The sequence below is a fragment of the Rhinolophus ferrumequinum genome, unplaced genomic scaffold (assembly GCF_004115265.2).
Source record: "Rhinolophus ferrumequinum isolate MPI-CBG mRhiFer1 unplaced genomic scaffold, mRhiFer1_v1.p scaffold_109_arrow_ctg1, whole genome shotgun sequence".
In the NCBI taxonomy this organism is placed as follows: Eukaryota; Metazoa; Chordata; class Mammalia; order Chiroptera; family Rhinolophidae; genus Rhinolophus; species Rhinolophus ferrumequinum.
In genome coordinates this window covers 1823443-1835478 of record NW_022680364.1, presented here as the reverse complement: position 1 = coordinate 1835478, position 12036 = coordinate 1823443, and positions in this window count along the sequence as shown.

Genomic DNA, 12036 nt, shown 5'->3' with positions numbered 1-12036 from the left:
GTCTCAAAAAAAGTTTAAATACATAGAACTAAATGAAAATGTTAATTCAAAATAAAAACATGTGGAAGGCATCTAAAACATTATAGAGAGGGAAATTTACAGCCATAAATGTTTACAATAAAATATGAGAGGTCTCAAGAATCTAACTCAAGAAACTAGAAAAAGAATAGCAAAATTCCCACAATAGAAGAGGGAAAAGACACATGCATAAAGAGTAGAAATGAACTAAAATTAAAATAAACAATTGAGAAAATCAACAAAACAAAATGTTTATCAAAAAAGTAAAGTCAATAACAAGACTGGCAAAGAAAATGAAAGAAGTCACATCACTAACTACAGGAAATGAAAGAATATACAACAGATTCTGCAGCAGATTAAACGGAATACTACAAACAAATTTATGTTCATGAATTTGACAATGCTGAAAAAATAGATCAATTTATTTTAAAGACACAGCTACAAAAAAATGAACAAAGATGAATGAAAACTAGTACTATTAACATACCATTAAAAAAAATTGAATCTGTGACTTAAAACTCCTGAAAAACAAAAACAAAAGCAAAACTCCACTCCACAGTCAGAAGGTTTCACCGGAAAATTCAACCAAACATTTAAAAAATAAAAACCAAGTTTACACAATTTCTTCCACAAAACAGAGCAGGAGGAACACTTCCCAAATTATTTCATGAAGTTAGTAGTACTATGATACGAAAACCAGACAAAGGCAGTGATGATGACAAAAAAAAGGAGAAATACAGATTAACATATCTCATGAACTTCTATGCAAAATTCCTCAACAAAATATAACAAATCAAATCAGAAAGATATGAAAAGTACTTATAGATGATGCATTACAGAATTGTACACATGAAACCTATGTAACTTTATTAACCATTGTCACCCCAATTAACTTTAATTAAAAAAAAGAAAAATACTTATATATCATGTTCAAGTGGGTTTTATTCTAGGCATGTAGGCTGGTTCAATGTTAAAAATTTAAATTAATCCATCATAGCTACAAAGAGAAAAATTATATGATTTTATGGGTATGTGAAAATTAAAATGAAACAATGGTATGATGCCATTACAGTTTTTAATATGACATGTTGTAATTAAGCATTATGAAAAATGTATAATATTTGAGACTTAAAAAGGCCTGGGTGATCTCATAAAACCTTTGCTTTCCAAACCATTCACTCTTGAATCAACAAGTGAAAATACTGTGGCATAAAGGGAAGAGTGGTCTAAGCTGACACTAACTTTGAGGATAACCATGTCTTGGCCACAGATGCATGGAACTGGTCCATCCCTGTGCTTTTAAATGCTGCCAAGAAAATAGGAATCATGACAATCGTAGTATCCGCTTTATGATGACCATGATATCTTGGCCTCTCTTTAGAAGGTCATCCAAAAAAACCACAACTCTAATGAGTTCATGTCACATGATTCATTTATGGAGCCCCTTAGATCTGAAGGATAAATTTAAAAACTCAAAAACCTCCATATTGCCAAGAACTCAATTAAGATCCTTGAAAACATGAAGAATTTTTTTTTTTTTTAACTGCAAGCCTGTTTTCAAGTATTTTGAATAGAGGTTATATATTAACTCCTATGGGGCAGAAGCCACTTGGCAAATTCTAGAAATAAAACATTAATGTTAAGAAGGATGAAACTCTCCAGTGATCTTTAATTTAACTGAAAAAAAAAACAATGTCTATTACACAATAAATACAATGGGAAAAGGTACATACGTATTTGCCCCAAGGTACTCAGTGAGAAAATACGATGGATGTTAGGAAGCGGGTCTACCTGAACTCAATGACTGCTGACATTTCTAAAGTAAGAGCAGGGCTCAGAAACACAAAGATGGGCATGTTTGGTAGAGTTCAAGAATCTGTTGACTAATGTAGACAAGTGAACTTGGAGTTCTTATCAATGGGCATAAATCTTCTAAGGAAGAAGTCATTATTTGATTTGATATAATGGAGAAAGAATTTAAAACCCAAAAGACATCGGAATATATCACCAGTCAATTATATAACCTAGTTGCAATTTATAATTTGAAATTCAGATCTATAAATATATCTTACTTTCTTTGGTGCTCTGGGACTAAGGATGAAAAAATAAAATAGTCACTAACTGACCAATTGTTGTAGTTAGTTCTAAAATCTTGCCACCACTGCATGGGTAAGACAGATGATTTTTTTCTTATATTCATGAATATAAATTTCATATATATACATAGTATCTATATATAAAATGGGCGAGAGCAATTTTATTAAATTAATGTCTCAGCACAAATAATCAACTTTGTTGTTTAGTCTATACAGATTTTTTTTCAATACCGTCAGTGCTAAATGAATGTTTCTCTTACCACTGTGCTCTCTGATAGACCAGCTGGGAGACTATGGTTTCTCTCCAGCACATACTTTATTTTGGCAGTGGGGTAATGACATAATGATCAAATTGAGAATTTATTCAGTTCGCATGTACTGTGGAATTGGTAGGAGGAGAAACAGACAAAATGGACTTTGACAACCAAAGCACAATTTTTAAAATTATTAACTACATGTATAATTTTATTAAACAACAGTGTCAAGCTGCTGGATTAAGAAGGGCTAAAAGGTTATTGTCTACAAAAAGTCAATTAGGAAGCAGTAGCATTTAATGAAGTTGATTTTGCAGGATGTCTATATGATTAGGGAAGGTCACATTTTATTCGACTTATTAAAATGATTCTAATATTGCCAAGTTTATGAATTTTGATGAAAATATTCATTGTATGAATGAGTCATCAGTTTGAAGGCCCATCACTAAAATTTCATCCTCCCTAACATTAATTTTCCTTCAGGCAATAACAAATTGGGGAAGGTATGAGCTGCATGCAGCTTTCATACACTACCTTACTTTTCATTTTATTTGTATTGCATTTATAGTGACTAATAAATTTATTTTATCTTTCTAAACATGGCAACTTTATTTTTGACTACTGCATCCACACTGAATGTCTTGATGATGTAGTCTGAGAATTTAAACACAGTCATTGAGTCTCAAGATATTGAAGTTCGAAGTTTTCTTTAGTATCAGCAGCTCCCAATGTTTAATTTGCTAAATGCTTTGCTCATGTTCTCCAACAGCCCCAAACCACAGGACCAGTACATTCACCCAACTGTAACTACCATTCACAAATCATCCATTGTGGAACTTGATCAAGAGACTTTGCAAAATAATTTTCAGAAATGTAATTTGTCATCATCTTCTTTACTATCCATCAATATAATTTATATCTGTCATTTTAAAGCTTTAATTTTCTGGTGGATATTGCATTATTGTGCATCAAGGATAAAGGATTAGGAAAAGCCACAGCCCTTAGTGCAAACGTTCTGGTGACAGGCATTTGCTTTTCAGAGCGTTGCTCACTAAGCTGATCATTCTCCATCCCACGCCATCCAAAAGCTAATTTCCACACCCTCTTTCGCATGCCCATCTAGAAAGAGGTGCAAGAGCTTAAAACTAGGAAATCATCTTAAGTGAATTTCCATATAATTTAACTCTTGACTGCTTTGCTGTCCTTGTGGTTTTTCATAAAAATTGAAAGGTCAAGAATTTAAATAACTGTGTATACACAAAATATACAATATCAATTTGCCTTTTAAGTTTACCACAGCCTAGTTTTCCTGACTGATGTCTTTTCATACAGGGGAACCATTAGTATTTTTTCCAAAAATTTTAGAAATAAGAAACACAAAATTATACTGGGCTTGTGACAAAGTCTGCAGTCTCTCATAGGGAAAGGACAAATACTTAAAGGATGATCACATGTTTAAGTGAAAAAAGGTAAGTTGTAGCCAGAGGGTTTTGGAGCCACAAGACTGCTTTCTGTCCAATTACCTGTTTCATCCCACTTTTCTGACCATCCAGGCAATGTCTTGCCCTGAGGTATGTAATGTATGCATAAATCTCCAATGCCCATTATGATAAATGGGAAATCATATATGTTTATAGAAGGAGGGCCACATCAGGAAGTTTATCATATTGGGAGTAACCCATGCAAAAACTAATATGCTTCTCTGATATTCTGAGAGGGCAGAACAGCTGGGTAACTAGGACCAGAGGCAGGGCCTCTCTATTGATTCCAAACACACGCAATGAGCAACTGCTGTGAACTAAGAAGGTTGGTAGGTGCTGTAAGGATGTACAGAGATCAGCTGAACTTATCACCTGTTCTCAAGAAACACACCTAGAGAAAAAGACAAAAACATGCTCAGAAGTCAATAAAATGTCAAACAACATATGTAATCAGAGTCGGACCTCCTTTTTATTAAACAGCTGATGATTAAATTTCTTATTGTTCAATAAGCGCATACAAACATGTTTTATAATATCAACACTAGTAGAAATGTGAACAAAATGTAAATGCAACTCCTCTTAGTTCACCATTAACTAAAAGGAAATTCAACTTCATAAATAATATCTTGGCTTGATATTATCTTGGCCTCTCTGCATAAGTGTGATGGATCAACATAGTGGGTAGCAAACTAATGGAAGAGTTTGAAGTCAGTACTGATTTCAGACATTGAGCTGGACAGAAGAATAATTTAGCTAGAGACAACCACATGAAACAGAAATTCACCGGCAAAGTTTCTTAAAAAAAACAGAAAATGGAGAGTGACATCATCAAAATGGTGGTGTGAGGTGAGCCTCTGGAAATCTCCCCTGGAATTTATAACAAACCGAACAACTATAACTCCAAAAAGGATTCCCTGCACAGCAGACAGACGAGACGAAGAGGCTCACTACTGAATTCACGTAAAGGTGGGCGAATTGAACGAGCGAGGGAGGTGGGAAGGGAGAAGTGAGGAGAAGGAGCCACGCAGGACACAGACCTAGCTCAGTGCTCCGAGCTCGCTGCATCCCGGAGCTACCGCAGCTGCGGGAGAGGGAAGAACTCAGACTGCTAGGGCTCCGTTTATGGCCCACAGCGCTGAGGAGACAGCATATGACACGGCTGAACCCAACGCTCACGGCAGAGACCTCAGAGCAAAGACTGAGGGAAGAAGGCTGAAAACGGTGGTTTAAGCCCTCGCTGCCGAGCAGAGAACGGAAGCCTTAGGCCCTGAGACTAGCCGCCCCCTCCCTACCCTCCCAGAGCTCGCCCCGCCCCACCTGCCCAGCACTACAAACGGAACAGTAGCAGTGTCAGATCAAAAGAACAGAATATTTGCAGTTCTGAGAACTGTGGTCCAAAGACACAGATTCACAGCCCAACTAGTTCTGGCAAAAGGGAGGGAGCTGTGGAAGCAGGACCGGCTGTGATGGTGGTCTCTGCCATTGATCTGGGCCGCCTCTCACAACTCACCCCACCCCTGTCTCCACCTATCTGGGTGGATCCCTGCAGTAGTAAACAGAGCTGCTAAAACACACAGGCTCTGAATCTGGTGCAGGAAGAGCTTTGGAACTTCAAAAGCTCTCCGTATCCCCACACGGACGCAGTGCCCTATGACCCAGGCAAACTCTTAACAGAGGAGAAGCCCACCTTCCAGGGAATGGCCCCATTGTGTGAGAAGCTAGAATAGTGCAGAGAGAACATAGCACTACAGCGTAAGAGAGAAAAAAAGGCTGCAGTCAGAGAGAAAATAAAATATTCCACCACCATGTACTGAAAATCAAAAGAAAGACCTCTTCCTATCAACCTGTTGCAGAACCCACTCCTGTAGATGTCTAGGAAGAGAAATAATAAATCATTTTCTAGTGTACATGGAACATTCTAAAGGATAGACCATATATTGGGACATAAAATCAGCCTCAGCAAATTTAAGAAGATTGAAATCATACCAAGCATATGCTCTGATCACAAGGCTTTGAAATTGGATATCAACTGCAAAAATAAAGCAGGAAAAACCACAAATACATGGACATTAAACAACATACTTTTAAAGGATGAGCTGGTCAAAGAAGAAATTAGAGGAGAGATCAAATGATACATAGAAACAAATGACAATGAAAATACATCCTACCAAAATATTTGGGATGCAACAAAAGCAGTTTTAAGAGGGAAATTTATATCATTACAGGCCTATCTCAAGAAACAAGAAAAATCCCAAATAAATAACCTCACGTTACACCTTAAAGAACAAGAAAGAGAAGAACAAATGAAACCCAAGGTCAGCAGAAGAAAGGAAATAATAAAAATCAGAGCAGAACTAAATGAAATAGAGAACAAAAAGACAATAGAAAAACTTAATGTGACAAAGAGCTGGTTCTTTGAAAAGATTAATAAAATTGACAAACCCTTGGCTAGACTCACTAAGATAAAAAGAGAGAAGACACTGTTTAACAAAATCAGAAATTAAAAAGGGGATCACGGATCAAGGAAAATCCTGATCACGGATACCACAGAAATACAAAGGCTCATCCAAGAATACTATGAAGGACTAGACTATATGCCACCAAATTCAATAACCTAGAAGAAATGGACAAGGTCTTAGAAACATATAGCCTTCCTAGGCTGAACCATGAAGAATTGGAAAATCTAAACTGACCAATCACCAGTAACGAAATTGAATCAGTCATCCAAAACCATCCCAAAAGCAAAAGTCCTGGACCAGATGGCTTCACGAGTGAATTCTATCAAACCTTCAAAGAGGATCTAATACCAATCCTGCTCAAACTCTTCCAAAACATTGAAGAAGAGACAGTACTCCCTTACTCATTATATGAGGCCAACATTACCCTGATACCAAAACCCGGTAAGGACAACACAAAAAAAACAGAACTACAGACCAATATCTCTGATGCTACAGATGCAAAAATCCTAAACAAAATTCTAGCAAATCGAATACAACAATGCATTAAAAAGATCATTCATCACGACCAAGTGGGGTTCATCCCCGGGGCACAAGGATGGTTCAACATCCACAAATCCATCAATGTGATACATCACATAAACAAAATAAAGGACAAAAATCATATGATTATATCAATTGATGCAGAAAAAGCATTTGACAAGATACAACATCCATTTATGATTAAAACACTTAATAAAATAAGTATAGAAGGAAAATACCTTAACATAATAAAGGCCATATATGACAAACCCTCAACTAGTCTCATAATTAGTGGTGAAAAACTGAAGCCCTTTGCTCAACGTTCAGGAACACGACAGGGCTGTCTCCTATCACCTCTGCTTTTCAACATAGTGTTGGAAGTCCTCGCCAGAGCAATCAGGCAAGAGAAAGAAATAAAAGGCATCCAAATTGGGAATGAAGAAGTTAAATTGTCATTCTTTGCAGATGACATGATGCTGTATATAGAAAACCCAAAGACTTCACCAAAAAGCTATTAGAAACAATCAACGAATACAGTAAAGTTGCCGGCTTCAAAATCAATGTACAAAAGTCCATTGCATTCCTATCTACTAACAATGAAATCTCAGAAAAAGAAACACAAAAAACAATTCCTTTTGCAATTGCAGCAAAAAGAATAAAATACCTAGGAATAAACTTAACCAAGGAATGAAAGACCTATATGCTGAAAACTACAAGACATTTTTAAAAGAAATTGAAGAAGACACAAAGAAATGGAAAGACATTCCGTGCTCATGGACTGGAAGAATCAATACAGTTAAAATGGCCATATTACCCAAAGCAATACACAGATTTAATGCAATCCTCATAAAAATCCCAATGGCATTTTTTAAAGAAATAGAACAAAGAATCATCAGATTTGTTTGGAACCACCAAAGACCCCAAATAGCCAAAGTAATCTTAAGAAAGAAGAACAATGCTGGAGGTATCACACTCCCTGACTTTAGCTTGTACTACAGGGCAACAATAATCAAAACGGCATGGTATTGGCAGAAAAACAGACACATAGACCAAGGGAATAGAACTGAGAACTCAGAAGTAAAACCACATAAATATGGACAGATAATTTTTGACAAAGAACCAAAAAACATATAAGGGAGAAAAGACAGCCTCTTCAATAAATGGTGCTGGCAGAATTGGAAAGCCACATGCAAAAGAATGAAACTGGACTGCTATCTGTGACCATGTACCAAAACTAATTCAAAATAGATCAAAGACTTAAGCATAAGACTTGAAACAATAAACTGCATAGAAAAAAACATAGGTACCAAACTTATGGACCTTAGGTTCAAAGAGCATTTTATGAATTGAACTTCAAAGGCAAGTGAAGTAAAAGCTAAAATAAATGAATGGGCCTATATCAAACTTAAAAGCTTCTGCACAGCAAAAGAAACCTTCAACAAAATAAAGAGGCAACCAACTGAATGGGAGAAGACTTTTGCAAACAACGCTTCTGATAAGGGGCAAATATCCAAAATATACAAGGAGCTCATGCAACTCAACAACAAAAAAAACAAACAACCCAATTGAAAAATGGGCAGAGGACCGGAAGAGACATTTCTCCAAAGAGGACACACAAATGGCAAATAGACATATGAAAAAATGCTCAACATCACTAATCATCAGAGAAATGCAAATAAAAACCAAAATGAGATATCACCTCACCCCAGTTAGAATGGCTATCATCAACAAGACAAATAGTAACAAGTGTTGGAGAGGCTGTGGAGAAAAAGGGACCCTCATACACTGTTGGTGGGAATGCAGACTGGTGCAGCCGTTATGGAAGACAGTGTGGACATTCCTCAAAAAATTACGAATAGAATTACCATATGACCCAGCAGTCTCTCTCCTGGGTGTCTACCCAAAAAATCTGAAAACATTTATACATAAAGACACGTGTGCTCCGAGTTCATTGCAGCTTTATTGCAGCTTTTTTACGGTCGCCAATACATGGAAACAACCAAATGTCCTTCGATAGATGAATGGATAAAGAAGTTGTGGTATACATACACAATGGAATACTATTCGGCGGTAAGAAAAGATGAAATAGCACCTTTTGTAACAACGTGGATGGATCTTGAAAGTATAATGCTAAGCAAAATAAGTCAGACAGAAAAAGCAGAGAACCATATGATTTCACTGATATGTGATATATAAACCAAAAACAACAAAAGAACAAGACAAATAAATGAGAAACAAAAACTCATAGACACAGACAATAGTTTAGTGGTTACCAGAGGGTAGGGGGGGTGGGGGTTGGGAGATGAGGGTAAGGGGGATCAAATATATGGTGATGGAAGGATAACTGACTCTGGGTGGTGAACACACAATGGGATTTATAGATCATGTAATACTGAATTGTACACCTGAAATCTATGTAACTTTACTAACAATTGTCACCCCAATAAACTTGAATTAAAAAAATAGAAATGATTGGAAAATATTACAATGACTGGAAAATAATTTATAATACTACAACCATTAAAACTTAGTAAACAGTTTTATTAGTGACATAGAAAGGGGATTATAGATAGATGATACATGATAGATAGATAGATAGATAGATAGATAGATAGATAGATAGATAGATAGGGAAGAAAATAGATGAATATAGATAAGAATAATTTGGAAGAGAGAGGGTATCTTTTTTTGAGATGACTTTTTACAAACGATCAGTTAAAAAACTAGAGAAAAGGGAAGAATCATATCTTTGAAAAATATTCCAGGGAAGCTATTGATACTAAAATTAATTTATTGGTTCATTTGGCAACATTTTCTTTTTTAAATGCCACCTGTCATTAGAAAAGGAGAAGGGATTAGAAAGTACAAGTTGGTAGTCACAAAATAGTCCCTGGCATGTGAAATACAGTTTGGGGAATATAATCAATAATGTTGTGAAGATTATGTAGGGTGTCAGATGGGTACTGGAGTTACCAGGGGGATCTCTTCATAGACTGTGTAGATGCCTGACCACTGTGCTGTACTCATGAAGCTGTTGTAGAATAATTTTGAATGTCAACTATAATTATATGGTCACGGGATGTAAAGTACAAAATAGGGAATATAGTCAATGGTATGGTAACAGCTATATACGATGTCAGAGAGGTAGTAGACGTGGGGGGGTTATCACTTTGTGAGGGGTGTAAATGTCTAATCATAACATTCAGGTTTTGTAAACCTGAAACTAAGATTAAAAAATAAAATTTTTTAAAAAAAATAAAATAAAGAAAAGAAAAGGAATAATGTGTAAAAATATCTGTGTGGGCCTTTATAATTTACAATATGGTGCACTACAGAAATATTAGATAATTTTACAAAATATGTACAGTTAAGAACTCTGGTCTAGAGGAAGCAAAATGATTCTGTGACACCGCATAATAAATGGATATGAGCTGGGGAGGCCTGGGACCATTCCCTTGAAGATGTGAGCCCTTTCATTGTAACAGTAAATGCAAAGGAAGAAAAGTATCGCTCATTTGTCCAATTTAGTATAAGAATCACATAAGCACAGTAGTTTGAGGGGATGAAAGATTTTCATGCAAGGTCTAAGAGGGAATTTTTAAACCTGTATTCCTCCCTGCATAAGTGTGATGGGTCAATGTAGTGGGTGAAGTTACCAACACCCGGTTTCTGTAATCAACTGAACTCATCAAGAAAGGGCATAGGGAATAGAGTCAGTGGAACTGTAACAGCTGTTTACGATGTCAGAGGGGTAGTAGATTGGGGGAGAGGGTTATCACTTTGTGAGGGGTGTAAATGTCTATTACATTGTTTTGTACACCTGAAACTAACACAAAAGAAAAGAAAAAGAAAGGACATGAAGCTCTGCACACAGGCTGAGCAGAGTATTGAAATTTGACGGTCTCATTATGGGGGAAACATAAACCTGACCAAGTAAAAATAAATTACAAAGTAGTTCCAATATCCTGTCCAGTTTGAATAGTCTCATATGGCTTCTGATTGAGGACCTGTTGTTTGAGGGGACACACTTGGAACTAGTAGATAAGTAAGTTCTGGAGACCCAATGCACGATTGTAGACAACAATACCATGTTATAAACTTCCACGTTGCTAAGAGACTAGATCTTAATTGTTGTTCCCATCATAGAAAAGAAATGTTAATGATGGGATGTGACAGAGGTACTGGCTAATGCTACAATGGCAATCTTTCTGCAATATACAACTGAATCAGATCAACACGTCATACACCTTAAACTCACACCCAAATGAAAATTATAGCTCAATAAAAACAGTTGTTGAAAAAGGAAACATATAAAACCAGATTCATATAGAAAGTAGACATGCTTTAGCTATCTAGTATGTAAAGAAAAATTATTAATAATATTTTCATGATATATTTACTTGTAGTGACTGATGTGTCATTCTTCAACTAGATAAACTAAAGATGCAAGCCTTTTAATTATATATTGCCACTGAATTCCAAAGGGTCCAAGGTATCGACAAATATGATTAATCATTTAATACACGAATCAAATGTTTGAACATGAGGTAGTCCAAGTCTAAGACTCACAACTCCCCAGCAACATTATTCAGGAATATTCTTTAGAGAAAAGCAAAGCAAATGAGAATTAAGAAGAGCCAAGATGAGAAGCCCTGCCATCTTCTGAAGCTACTTGGGTAAGTCCAGGGCACAGCAGTTCTCCAAGCAGATTTACCTGTACGTTTCATATGGGAAGAAAGTTTTCATGGTCATACACAGTTTTTGTAAAAGAACAAAAATTATGTAACCTATTAAACAGTATGGGACTCTGGAATTTCATATTTAAACACAATTAAGTATCCTAGCTGGAAATAGCTTTGACTTATCTCAACATTGAAAACTAAACTATTTCACTATTTTGTGTCTCTGGAATAGTTGTAAATTATTTTATTATGCTGTTTTTAATAATACGAGTATTAGTGTTTACTCTTACATTTTTTAAGAACATTTATTAGAGCATAGTGTCCTAGATAAGAGAAAAGAATTTCCAGACTAAGATTTGTACAGCAACTCTTCTTTTACATTCTCAACGTATAACTCATGCCTGAGTACCACAGAGAGGGGACCCATGCCCCCCGGTACTGTGGCACCCCGATACTGTGGGATTTTTAGGACAGAATCTCAAGTTTTGAAATGTGATCGAACTGTACACGTTTTGTAAATTCATACA